The sequence below is a fragment of the Delphinapterus leucas genome, chromosome 15 (assembly GCF_059928025.1).
Source record: "Delphinapterus leucas isolate spDelLeu-1000000601 "Yukka" chromosome 15, BTC_Dleu_Yukka2, whole genome shotgun sequence".
Taxonomy (NCBI): Eukaryota; Metazoa; Chordata; class Mammalia; order Artiodactyla; family Monodontidae; genus Delphinapterus; species Delphinapterus leucas.
Window position 1 is genome coordinate 31,063,557 of NC_143143.1, and position 11,382 is coordinate 31,074,938.

An 11,382-nucleotide genomic window follows, 5' to 3' on the forward strand; every position below is an offset into this window, starting at 1 on the left:
GTCATTTACGTCTCCAGGAGAGGTGAAGCCTTGCTGGCAAATGGTGACGCGACTACTTGAATCCCCACCTCCTGATTCTTCAAACTCCATGGCCTTTTTCATTCTCCTGAATGAGTTCTCTGGCCGCAGGTACCTGCAGTAGGGACCACCTGTTGCCAGATTTTTCTAGGACTCCAATTCCAAAGTATGAAATGATACGGATTAAATCACAGGTCATGGTTTGGAAAGCAGGATCCCTGAGCCAAAGCCCCGGGGTCAGCTTAGTATTTCTTAGACCAGAGGGATACAACAGCGGTGGTCAGAAGTCCTGCACTCCCCTGGCATTTCCATCGTGGCCTTTCAGCCCAGCAAAGGGCCAACAACAAAGGAAACGATGAGAAGGCGGAAGAAAACCTGGTGGGAAGCAGGAAGCTCGGCCGGATTAGTGACTGACCAGAACTAAGTCATCAAAGGGCCTGGATGAAAGGATGGAGATCACTCAGGGAGCATGAAACACAGGCAGCTTAAGTGGTAAGAGACCAAAAGTGAGGGATCAAAGATGCATTGGAATCACAGCGCAGCCACCTGAGAGCTGAGAGCTGCATCAGCCTTGACTTGGGGGGGCTGCAGGAAGGGCAGGGGGGTTGTGCTGACCCAGCGAGGATTCACCTTCAAGCTGGAGGCAGAAGTCTCGGGGTTGGAGAACTAGGGAGAGCGCCTAGATAACGGCCGTCGTCTTTAGTTGTTGTTGTTTTTACTTGGCATTTTGAAATAATTATAGACTCACAGGAAATTGCAAAACTAGTACACAGAGTCCCGTGAACCCCAGGGGTGACACCCTATGTAACTGTAGTACAATGTTAATATCAGGAAATGGGTGCAATGCTAAGGTGAGGACAGACCTCATTTCTGTGTGTGTGTGTGTGTGTGTGTGTGTGTGTGTGTGTGTAGTTCTATGCAGTTTCCTCCTACATACAGGTTCCTGTTACCGCCACTATAATTAAGATGCAGAACTTTACCATCACCCTAAACAGGACCCTCGTGCTACTTGTTTAGAATTGCACTTCCCACCCCTTCCACCCCGTGTCGGATCCCGTTTTCCATCGCCAGAGTTTTGTCATTTAGGGACTATGACGTGAGTGGAATCATAAAGTACATAACTTCTTTTTGTTTTTTTTTTTCTTGTATTCTGGATTCTAGCGTTGCTGTTGAGTAGTTCAGAGTTGTTTTTCTTTTTTAAATAAATTTATTTATTTATTCTGGGCTGTATTGGGTCTTCGTTGCTGCGTGTGGACTTCCTCTAGTTGTGGGCTACTCTTCGTTGCGGTGCACGGGCTTCTCATTGAGGTGGCTTCTATTGTTGCGGAGCACGGGCTCTAGGCACGTGGGCTCCAGTAGTTGTGGCACACGAGCTCAGTAGTTGTGGCTCACGGGCTCTAGAGCGCAGGCTCAGTAGTTGTGGCGCACGGGCTTAGTTGCTCCGTGGCACGTGGGATCTTCCTGGACCAGGGCTTGAACCCGTGTCCCCTGCATTGGCAGGCGGATTCTTAACCATTGTGCCACCAGGGAATTCCCCAGTATGTAACTTCTTGAGATTGGCCCATCTTCTCTCAGCACAGTGCCTATGAGATGCACCCAGGGTGTGACCTGCATCCATAGCTCTGTCCTTTCTGTCCCTGAGTAGTTTTCCACAGCATCGATGTGGTACACTTCACTAATCCAGTCAATCACTAAAGGACATGAGAGGGCTTTCCAGCTTTTGGTAATTGGGACCATTGTTTTCACTGAATGGCACATGGGCTTGAATGGGGAGGCTCCTCTCCAAAACATCTCTAAAGGTGTTTTTTAAAAAACCTTTATTGAAGTATAGTTGATTTACAATGTTGTGTTAATTTCTTCTGTACAGCAAAGTGACCCAGTTATACATACATATATATATATATATATATATATATTCTTTTTCATATTCTTTTCCACTCTGGTTTATCACAGGATATCGCCTAAGGATGTTAAATATGATGTAAGGGTGTTGATTTAAATGCCCCCGTAATGTCAGCTGGGCTATCGTTTACAACTTCTGCAAGAACAATTTCTCTTATGCCTCTGAGACAAAAAGGCAATGTTTTTCTTCAACGGTTAGTAGGTTTTTATCCAAGGAAACCAGGAATCTTGTCACTTATGGAGTTTCTCTCTTTGCTTTGGCCACGGGGGAGATGAGCTTGGGGGCCAACAAAAGAGTGTGGGAGCAGGAAGGTGGGAGAGATCAGTCACCTTTGTTCAGCTGTGGCCACCTTGAGTGTCAGAGCCGTGAACTGTCCATCTTTGTACCTCCGTATGCCAAGCACAAGGTAGGATGGAGAATAGCTGAGCCCAGGGGTGCTGAGCCCACCTTCTTCTCCTGTGGTTCCCTCCCCGGGGTGCAGGGAGTGCTCTCTCCAGTGGATCCGGCCAGGACCACAGGGCGATGAACAGGCCATGAGCACGTGTGAATGTCGGAGTGGGAGGAAGGTAACCTTCAGAGCCCTGACAGGTAGAGTGACGAGAGGGATCCGGACTTCAGATCTCACTGAACAGGACAAAAATGTGGAGGACTAAGGTTTTTTCCTACCCATTTTTTATCTTGCCAAGTCAGCCCATCAATTAAACAACCCCCCAAACACACAGACACACACAAAACCACATACAAAAAGACAAACACTACCATCTCCCGTCACTACCATGTCTCCCTCACTAACACACACACACACACACACGCATGCATGTATGCAATGCATGCACCGGAAGGGAAATATTTTGGAATCGGAGGTTGTGCTTTAAACTGAATATGTGTGGACTGTCTTACTTTTCTCAGTTCACTCTCTTTGAGATCATGCATTTTTTTTGTTTTTATAAATTTACTTGTTTATTTATTTTTGGCTGTGTTGGGTCTTCGTTGCTGCATGTGGGCTTTCTGTAGCCGCGGCAAGTGGGCGCTACTCTTCGTTGCGGTGCACGAGCTCTAGGCGCGAGGGCCTCAGTAGTTGTGGCACGTGGGCTCAGTAGTTGTGGCACATGGGCTTAGTTGCTCTGTGGCATGTGGGATCTTCCCAGACCAGGGCTCGAACCCGTGTTCCCTGCATTAGCAGGTGGATTCTTAACCACTGTGCCACCAGGGAAGCCCTGAGATCATGCATTCTTAACGTGAGTGAAAATTGGCTCTTTTTAAAAAAAATTAGGAGGTGCTTTCTTTCTTTTAACACTAGTTCCTCCTGTATGTAAAATGTAAATATTTCACACTGTCATACTAATCAATTAATGTAAAGCTACCATCATCAATATATGTGTGTATATGCTTTATACACGTATATACACAGTGAACCTTAGGTCACTTCCCTCTGGGCAGGGAAGAGAATAAAAGATGCATATAAGATTTCACCCCTGTTGAGAAAATTGGTTCTTGGAGGTGAAAAAAATTCATGTTTTTTTTGCTCTCCAAAGAACCATAGTCCATAAACGGATATACAGTGTATCTGTGCTATTAAAATTTCGTGGGTGGGGTGGCAATTAAGAAAAAAAAGTCTAAAAGACTCTTTGGGGAGGTGGTGATGAATAAAAGGTCATGAAGTGCTGCTGTAGATCTGCATGGGCCCAAGGGGCTTGCACTTGGAAATTGCTGACCTCCACTGCGGGATGCTACAAAGTGCCACCCGGAGCTCGAGATGTATGTGTCGTTATTGTCGGCGTTCGTTGTGGGTCAGGCCACCAAGCCCTTCAGTTTGCTCTGAGAGGCAGATGTTCACGTTGCACCCGTTTTGCAAACAGGGAAGTGGAGGGATGGAGAGGGTAAGGCACTTGTGCCGTCGGGTGCCCACCGTTGCTAAGCACCAAGGCTTGGATCAAACTCGGGGCGTCCGACTTAATTTATTGGAAGATCAGGGTTTTCTGGTGATCTTGCTTGCAGCACCTCCGAGAGTGTGGAATGTGCATTTCCCATCCTCATGAAATTTAAGAAGTCTGGCCAAATATTCTGGCTAGAGTCTCATTCCTGGGATACCTATCACCTAGCCTGGAATCATTTCCATAGCCCCAGCAAGGCCAGATGTTGGAGGGCAAAAGAGCAAGCCGCGGGCCCATCGAAGGAATGATGGGTCTCCCACACCCAGCAATTAAGAGGGGATTCTCAGCTGTGAATGTGCCTCTTGGTTTCCTGATGAAAATCTACTGTGCTAATTAAATAACCATGACCTTGGGAATTCCCCTGCGGTCCAATGGTTAGGACTCAGCTGCCAGGGCGTGGGTTCAATCCCTGGTGTGGGAACTAAGATCCTGCACGTCAGGCATTGCAGCCAGGGGAAAAAATAAACAAAGCATGACCGTGGCCTGGGACTGCACGCAGCTTCACACGGAGGCCACACGAGGCCCTGCTCGGGAAGACAGTGACCCCATCCTTTGTGATCAGGAATGAAACCTGGGCTCTCCAAGGGCAATGGGAATTCGCTTCAGGACCAGGAAAGGTACATGGAGACAGGATCTGGTCTAGAGTTCTTGTTCAATCTCCTTAAAGAAACCCTGATTGACTCTTCCTGCCCTTCCTTGTTCCGCATCCTCTGCAGTGCTGCTGGTATGATGATTTTAACGCACAGATCATACATGGCTCAGCTCAGAAATTCCTAGAGGGCTCCCACTTGCCTACAGCCATGCTTGCCATCACCAGGGCCGCATAGCCCTTCAGCATAATTACGGACAAGGGCCCGAGAGCACATACGCACAGCAACCGTTGTATATAATATCCTAATGGGTCTTACGTGTGTAAATCTTTTCATGAAATTTTTAGAGACCCCTCCCCAAGGTTCAGTCGGCTGGGGCTTTCCTCTGGTTCCTCCATCTGACTGAGGAAATGAAGACCGACCAAACGAGCACAAGCAAAGGCTGTGTATTCAGAGCTGGCCAAGACGCGAGCGATGGTGGCTGACTCCCTTGTGTTTGGGCAGAGGCTCAAAGGCAGGCAGAGGAAAGGAAAAGCTTTGTAGGAGAAAAAGGGGGGGTCTTCAGATGTGCCCTGATTGGAGGCTGTTGGCATGGGGAATTGGGGATGAGCTACTTAGAAGTGGGGCATCTTAGTGGTTGGTTAGCGGTATATAGGAGACATTCTCTGGTTAGTCCCATGCTGGCAGAATGGACAACGATTAGGGAAGCTGTCAGTTATTAATCAAGTCCTGACCGTCTGGGGCCAATTTTGGCTTCCTGGACTGGTTGTTAGAGATAATGGTCTAACTTCCTAGAGTCTGACCTATGGAATATATGTAGCTATAGTGAGCAGGCTGGCTTCCTGGCCTGGTTAGTGTAGATGACCTTCCTGGGCTGTTTGCTGCCGATTGCGGGTTAGGAGCCTATTTCAATATGCTCTGGCCATTGTCTGTATGTGTGTTCCGTTTCCCATAATGAAGATATAAACACAGAGCGACCACACAAAAGGTTTGGCTCTTAACTGAGAAGTGTTGACATATACTGACAGGTGACAGAGGTAATGCAAATTACAGGCATTTATTGACTTAGTTTGAAATGAGTTAAGAATTCCTATAATTCTTAGGAATATGTACCATCCATCGTAGACATCAAGCAGATGTACTGTTATAGGGATTGTATGCATTGCCTGACATTTATTTCTTAAGTTAATTATTTCATATTTTTTGAGCATTTGTTTCTGACAGGGGTGCCCACCCCTGGGCCGTGGACCAGCACCGGTCTGTGGCCTGTTAGGAACAGGGCTGAGCGCTCACTCGGCGGGCGAGTGAGTGAAGCTTCATCTGCCGCTCCCCACCGCTCCCCATCGCTCCCCATCGCTCCCCACCGCTCCCCATTGCTCCCCACCGCTCCCCCCGCTCTCCATCTCTCCCCACCACTCCTCATCGCTCCCCATCACTCCCCACCGCTCCCCACCACTCTCCACTGCTCCCCATCTCTCCCCACCACTCCCCATCGCTTCCCACCGCTCCCCACTGCTCCCCACCGCTCCACATCGCTCCCCACCGCTCCCCATTGCTCCCCACCGCTCCCCCCGCTCTCCATCTCTCCCCACCACTCCCCATCGCTCCCCATCACTCCCCACCGCTCCCCACCACTCTCCACTGCTCCCCATCGCTCCCCATCACTCCCCATCGCTCGCATTACTGCCTGAACCATTCCCCCCCACCCCCCGTCAGTGGAAAAATTGTCTTCCACGAAACCGGTCCCTGGTGCCAAAAAGGTTGGGGACCGCTGGTTTTTGAAATCAAGGGTTTGAAAATTTTAAGAGGGTAAAAATATGTAAGAAATCCATGAACCCATAGACAGACTGCTAATAAAGTAGAAGAGAGAGAATGTAAATCAACGGTCCCTGGACCAGCAGCATCAGTATCACCTGGGAATTTGTTAGAACGCCATCCTCAGGTCCCAGTCCACTGAATTAGGAACTCTGGGGCGGGGCCCAGCAATCTGTGTTTTAACCTCTGGGTGATGCTGATGAGCCTGAGAGTTTGAGGACCACCAATTTAGATGAACGCATCAGAGTGTAACTTGACAACAACAGGTTATCAATAAAGAACATTGAAGAAAGTGAAGAACACTTATAGAGAAGAGAAAAGGTGCAGAACGGGCCTAGTTAAATAAAAGAGAGAAGCATCTGATAAAAGCAGTCCATGAGTTGGTACCACAGTGGAAAGACATAACGCAGAGACTATAGTACTTCAATGCTGAGCATCACAATGTAAGGTGCTGGGAAAAAGGGGAACCACGTGCAATAGACACAGTCATATTTTATTTATAGCTACGAGGAGAACAGCTTATGTTTTGCTGGGTGCAGCTATTTTTCAAACGTCTATAGATTTGATTGGGCTGAACAAAGTACAAATTAATTTAAATGCATCACTGAACTTACCATAACTTTTGCTGTGATGTGTTTTCTCAGACAATTTGCACTGAAACTACTGCCATGAAATTTCTGAACATTGAAATGGGGTCCCCATATGCCAAACAGTTATTATAGACCAGTGGCCTGTAGGATAAAATCTAAACTTGGCAGCAAGGTCTTCCTCTGTGTGTTCATGATCTAGGCTTCCTTGTCTTAACAGGCTGGTCATCTACCGACCTCCCACCCCCATTCCGTATGTGGTCCTCCAACAATATCACTTCACTTTTTTGAAGCAAACTGATGTACTCCTATGTATCCGTTAAGACCCTACTCAACATTACTTTCTCTAGAAAACCTCTCCCAAACTTCCCCAGGAAGCCTCATGCTTTGCTTTCCCTACTCCTATGGCACCCAGGACAAACTTCTATCATGGCAGGTACCCGTGCTGGGCTGTAATCACATCTGCTTCCCAGCAGACAATGAACTCCTTCAGTGAGGGAACCATATGTTTTTCTTCTTTGGATGCATAGGGCTTAGCTTACTGCCTGTCTCACAGTTAATGCTTAACAGACATTTGCTATTTGGTTACTGCTTAGACAAATTATGCTTGTTATTTATCTAAATGGTGTGCTTATCCGTTAAGTCAGACATAAAGCATGCATCAGAGGGTATTTCCTTTACTTATTCTTTGCAGCCCAACTATATGAAGATGTTTGCAATACCAATGATGAATAAAATGAGAAAATAGGGCCAGTATATTGAAAGTAGAAAAGAGTAACAATAATAAAATAACAGAGAGGAAAAGAGAAAATTAATCAGCAAAATCTAGACTAGCACCATCGTGAAGATTAAGTATGGCATTTAACTTTGAGCTTCCTGGCAGGCTAGGCAAAAAGAGAAATAATGGGGGGAGGGATAAATTAGGAGTGTGGGATTAACAGATACACACCACTGTATATAAAATAAACAACAAGGATTTACTGTGTAACACAGGGGACTCTGTTCAATATCTTGTAATGACCTATGGTGGAAAAGAATCTGAAAAAAATTTATTTATAACTGAATCACTTTGCTGTATACCTGAAACTAACACAATATTGTAAATCAACTGTACTTCAATAAAAAAGGGAAATAATGGGTTATATAATTTGCTTTTTTTCACTGTTAAGACTTTGGCTTTTATTTGTGTTGGCTTTTTTTTTTTAACATCTTTATTGGAGTATAATTGCTTTACAATGGTGTGTTAGTTTCTGCTATATAGCAAAGTGAATTAGCTATATGTATACATATATCCCCATATCTCTTTCCTCTTGCATCTCCCTCCCACCCTCCCTATCCCACCCCTCTAGGTGGACACAAAGCACCGAGCTGATCTCCGGGTGCTATGCGGCTGCTTCCCACTAGCTATCTATTTTACATTTGGTAGTGTATATATGTCCATGCGACTCTCTCACTTCATCCCAGCTTACCCTTCCCCCTCCCCGTGTCCTCAAGTCCATTCTCTGGACTCTCTACTTGAATAAAGACGTCTGCGTCTTTATTCCTGTCCTGCAACTAGGTTCTTCTTTTTATTTTTTTTTTAGATTCCATATATATGTGTTAGCATATGGTATTTGTTTTTCTCTTTCTGACTTACTTCACTCTGTATGACAGACTCTAGGTCCATCCACCTCACTACAAATAACTCAATTTCATTTCCCATGCTAATCTTCTCTGTATCGTTCCAATTTTAGTATATGTGCTGCTGAAGCAAGCACTAGAAGCTGGTTTGAGCAATGCTTCCAAGTAGTTCATCATGAGAGATGAGTGGTTTCTTGCCAGGAATTTACTGTATAGTTTCCTATACAATGGGCATCAACAGTGTGTGAGATTAGTAATCATAAATAATTTATTCATTCATTCTTCCAATATTCTCTGAGGCATCTTCTATCCTAGACACTGTAGATGCTGGGTTACAGAGTTGAATAAGGTACATGCACTTTCTAGTGGAGGAGAGAGAGGGAGTGACTCATAGAACAGTGCGAGTGTGGTAAGCTCTGGGTTAGGGGAGACACCTGGAGGCTCTGGGAACCCAAGGCGGAAATCTCAGCTGCCGGTGAGGAGGGAAGGCTTTTGGAAGGAGATGCTCTCTGAGCTTTGAAGGATGAGTTGGGCTGGCCAGATGAAGAAGTGGGTGGGGAGGGTGTGGGGATGGATGTCCAGTGCGAATATTTGGAGGAATGAAGGTGCAGTGTCCCCCCCTCCCACCAAATTCATATGTTGAAATCCTGACCCCAATGTGGTGGTATGAGGAGGTGGGGCTTTGGGGATAATTAGATCATGGAGGTGGAGCCTTTATGAATGGAATTAGTGCCTTTATAAGGACACCCCAGGAAGCTCTCTTACACTCCTTCTGCCATGTGAGCACACAACCAGAAGACAACCATCTGCAGCCCAGAAGGGAACTCTCACGAGAACCCAACCGGGTTGGTGCCCTGGTCTTGTACTTCCAGCCTCCAGAACTGTGAGAAATAAATTTCTGTTGTTTATAAGCCACCTAGTCTATTGTACTTTGTTATAGTGGCTCAAATGGACTAAGAATGGTACATTGGAGAAATTGCAAGTGATTTGGGAAGACTGGGGCCCGTGGGGGAGGGGCAAGAGGTGAAATTGGCAAGGTAGCAAGCAAGTGCCTGACCACAAAGGCTCCAGAAGGACATCAAAGAACCTGGGTCTTTGTGCTCTGTTGGGCAGGAAATGGGAGCTGTGAAAGAATTTTGAACAGGGAAGTGATGCAGTCTGTTACATGTTTAAAAGATGCAGACCCCTATGTTCACAGCAACATTATTTACAGTAGCCAAGATGTGGAAACAACCTAAATGTCCATTGACAGATGAATGGATAAAGAAGATGTGGTACCTATATATACAATGGCATATCACTCAGCCATAAAACAGAATGAAATAATGCTATTTGCAGCAACATGGATGGACCTAGAGATCATCATACTAAGTGAAGTAAGTCAGACAGAGAAAGACAAATACCATATGGTATCACTTATATGTGGGATCTAAAATATGACACAAATGCACCTACCTATGAAACAGAAACAGTCTCACATAGACATAGAGAACAGAATTGTGGTTGCTAAGGGGGAGGGAGTAGGGGAGGGATGGATTGGGAGTTTGGGATTAGCAGATGCAAACTATTATATAGAGGATGGATCAACAACACGGTCCTACTGTATAGCACAGGGAACTGTATTGAATATCCTGTGATAAACCAGAATGGAAAAGAAAGTGAGAAAGAATGTGTATATGTATATATTTATATATATATATATGTATAACTGAATTACTTTGCTGTACAGCAGAAATTAACACAATATTGTAAATCAACTGTACTTCAAAAAATAATTTAAAAAAAGATGCAGAAATGCAGGAGGGCCCAGCTTTGCCCTGCAGTCAACCCGCACCAGCCCTAAATTCCTTTGCTCTGAGGCCAGGCGCTTTGAAAACACTGAAGCCTGAATTGACATCAATTATGCTGAAAGGGGGAAAAATTAATTAAAAGTTTTCGAAGGGCTCTATTCTGTCTTCTCTATTTTCATGTTATCAGCAGCACTGCTTTTTCTTCTGGCTGGGAGTTATTACAATATAACATTTTCATGTTGCTTGTAGGGTAATTATGTCAAATATATGGGAGATGATAAGCTGCAGTTTGTATTATTCTGTGATTAATCTCCATACATTCTGGCATTTCAATCTGGCCTCAGAAGACGAGCTTTGCTAAACTCTGGTGTAGAAGGAGTATGTGGGGCAGAGCCAGGAGGATCGGAGAGCTGATACCCAGGCGGTTCTGGCTGGAAATATCCCAGTTTCCCCAAAGCACCCACCACCCCAGGCTTCGCGCTTCATGCTCCCACCAAGTCTTGTTCAGCCTGGTGCTTCTGAAAGCGTGGTCCTCAAACTGCCTTTGTTAGACTCACCTGGGATGCTTGTGTCCAAAGCACACGCCTGGTCCCCGTTCCCCCGACCCATGGGATCAGCATTTATAAGATCCTGGTCCATTTTTGAAATGGTGTGCATTTTCAACCACACCATTACCTCCAAATTATTCTTGTATACTTAAAGTTTTCCAAGAGCAAATCTAGATCACAGTGAATTGACTCAATTCTTTGTAAACCACAAACCAGATTTGAAGGTTTCCTGAGATGGTGTTGAAGGAAGGAACCGACCTTGGGATTAAAAGCTAGCTTGGATGACCAGGGGAGACCCTAGCAGCTCCTTCTCTGGGTTTCTTAAAAAATATAGAATAGATGGAATTGGTTTGTTGCCAACCAAGGATAGGATAAAGCATGTTTTGCAAGACTTCACAAGAGAGAAAATAGAATATCAGTAGAGATTCTGGATGAAAAGTTTGGGAATGGGCCCTAATGTTGGAAAAGAGTCTGGAGCAGGGGCACCCCGGTGGAGGGGGTGAGAGGGGGCCGGCTTCCCACCCTTCTCGGACAAGGGATTCTAAGTTCCCAAGTGGTATCCTTCTGCTAAGTTAAC

General features: G+C 45.7%; 1 pseudogene; it reads right to left on the bottom strand.

Moving 5' to 3' along the window:
- Window positions 1–8,545: 8,545 nt before the first annotated feature.
- Window positions 8,546–8,604, bottom strand: LOC115803798 (U6 spliceosomal RNA; annotated as a pseudogene).
- Between the last annotated feature and the right edge of the window lie 2,778 nt (window positions 8,605–11,382).